Consider the following 2,998-nt stretch of genomic DNA (forward strand, 5'->3'; position numbering starts at 1 on the left):
GAATCCCACGTTTTAGGCTATGGAGATTCCGATTCTGAAAAAAAAATTGTTTGAAAAATTTCAATTCCCCCCTCACCAAGCAGGCTATTTACATGCTAGAAATAACAGCCAAATCTGGTTAGGGTTAGGGTCAGGGTTAGGGTTAGGTTTACTCTAACCCTAACCCTAACCCCGTTTGCCAAAGCGCATTTTTTCCTTCATATTTATTTACATATAGTCCATCTGGACCAATGCAAGATTTGGATACGAAACTTGATATGCTAGAAATAACAGCTAAAAGCTGTTATTTCTAGCATATCAAGTTTCGTATGATCCTTTTTCTGTTTCAATATAAATGTAAGCCGTTCATCTTCACATCTAAGTTGCGAGAAGGCTATTCGTACGACCTGGACATGTAGAACACAATGTCAAAAATGAAAATCGCCAAAAAAAAATTAAGAAAATCAACCCCAACCCCCCAACCCCGTTTGTGGGGGAGGGGGCTGGGTTGTCCAAACTTTTTTTTAGGGGGAATCGCATGACCGTGACATATAGAACACATTATCGAAAACGAAAATCGTCAAAATTAAAAAATAAAAAAGTTACAGCCATTTTCCCTCAGTGTCTAATTCCAATGTCCACCTTATTTTATCTTGAGTTTATGCTCTAAATGTGAAGGATAGCTCCCTTTGTTATCATTGATATTTTCCTATAAAGCACATGGTCTGAGATTTTATGAGGGAGGCCTTTGTGTGTATGTGTGTGTGTGGGGGGGGGGAGGTTACCATAATAAAATTTTAATTTTAATAATTTTATGACAGTTTAATTTAAATGTAATTGTCATAGTTTCAAATTAGAGTGGGAGTATTTGTTTGAGCAATTGTCTTATCGCCAATATTTATATAGATTAACTAAAGGGATTTCGTTGTGTTATCAATATAATTCTGTCTTTACAATATAAATTTGTTGCAGTTGGGAATTGAAACTGGATTGCTATTTCAGTATACAAAGAACTTAAGTACCCTGCATATTCTGGATCAGTGGTTCTCAATCTTTGATTTTGTGATGCACTGGAGATCAAAGAAAACTGTTGTACCACTGAAGACTACATTTCTAAAGTTACTTGAGCTACATTCCTGGTACGTAAAGTCTTATAATGGAATTCAAGGTTTAGATACCTGTGGAGTATCTCCTCCTCTCATTATAATTTTGTAGTTTCAAGAAGCTGGAACGGGTTGTCGATTTGTACGTCCGTGCGAAGCGATGTGCTATGAATGGCTCCTTAGTACATCACACGGTCGATACAATAAATATAAATAGAACAATGCATATATGTGCCAGAGGGAAATAAGAGACACAACCGGGTAGAATGTTTAAGAGAAGATTTATTGATATGTTAACATGTGTGTGCGTCATATATACAGAATAATAGACAGGCCGTCATAAGAATAAGATGTATGCGTGTGTATGTAAGCATAGACATACGCATGTTGATCCATGGTGAAGTAGTTCACGAACAGTGCAGTATTGTAACCTGTAGAGAGATGTTGACGTTAGGACAAATGGTGGCGACGGAGATGGAGGTCGCTGAATGCTGCTGGACGAAGTTGAGTCTCCAGTCTCCACGTGGCTGCTGTTGTGTTGTCGCTGGAACTGGCAGTGTCTTGTGTGGTCAGTGGCTAGACCTTAAAAGGTCTGAAACCAAAAAATTTCTTTATTTACCTATAAAGGTATACATAGAGAGGACACTACAAGAGACGAACATTTACATGCTTACAAATGGTTTGAGTTACAATGAAATGGAAAAAGTCGGATAAAAGGGTGAAATAAAATTATATACAATTAAAAATTTATAAAATAATGTTCCGGATTATTTTTTATAGTTAACCCACTGGTTGTTTTACTCCTTTGTTTTTTTTTCTTTTTTCTTTCTTTTCGCCTTGACCAGCTATGCTAGCACGGTCCCATTCATCCTCAGCTTCCTTACTACAGACATCCATCTTTTTCTGAACATACTTTGCAACACTCCAGACGGATCGTTCTCAACAGGTGGAAGTTGAAATAACTTACCAACCCCTGTCCAGAGATGAAGTGATCTGTCCCAATCCCTTTCACTTGTGTCATCCATACCGTTTCTTTCAGTATGGCTACTACGCAGAAAAAAGATGCCTTCTTTTCCTTGTTGAAGGAAGAAGGCAATACGATCTTAATCATGGACTCAGTTGAGAGCTGTACTCTCTCTGTATCCGACATCAGTTGTTCGACATAAGTTATCAACTCCCTCATTTCCTCACAGTATACAAAGGTGTATGTGACAGTTTCACTGATGTGCCCGCACCTCGAGCATATGGGGGAGGTGTCAAAACCGTGTCTAGACAACCTCTCTTGAACCAGTAAGGCCGATTGGTAGCACAACCAAGCCAAGGATTTCTGAAAGTTATCCAGATACCTCAGCCCGAATGTCCTGAACAGGTTGGTCAGTTGCTCCTTATCAAAGCCCAGAGTCTCCCCCAGGACATTGTTGGACTTATGCTCTATCAACCCTCTATAAAAATCTGCAGTGGTAACCTTGCTGCCAGTATTGCTCACACGAGAGAACAGAGTGAGTGCTTGTCTGCACTCCCTCTGCCATTCTCCAATCCTAGGTCTCCGCTTGATCCATGTACCTAAGTCCCTGAGGGACTTCAATTGTGGAAAGAGTTGCTTGGCATGCGGTGAACACACCTGCTCACCATCCAGGTAGTACCAGAGATGTCTCAGCCTCAGCACGTACTTTCACATCATCAGCCCAGGCATTCCTAGTCCACCCTTTAACGATTTTTGGCAGCAGATGGAGCGCCTTACAAGTGACGTTTTCCCTTTCCACAAAAAGCAGAAAAGGATCCGTTCCAACTTGGTCAGCCACAAACTGGGGCAAAGCACGATGGTTAGGCGGTAGGTTATCACCGATGCTATAAACACCTGTGCAACCTTGGCCCTTTCTAGCAAAGATAACGTCCTCCCAGACCAGGTCTGGGTT

This window comes from Octopus bimaculoides, chromosome 6 (genome assembly GCF_001194135.2).
Source record: "Octopus bimaculoides isolate UCB-OBI-ISO-001 chromosome 6, ASM119413v2, whole genome shotgun sequence".
Classification (NCBI taxonomy): domain Eukaryota; kingdom Metazoa; phylum Mollusca; class Cephalopoda; order Octopoda; family Octopodidae; genus Octopus; species Octopus bimaculoides.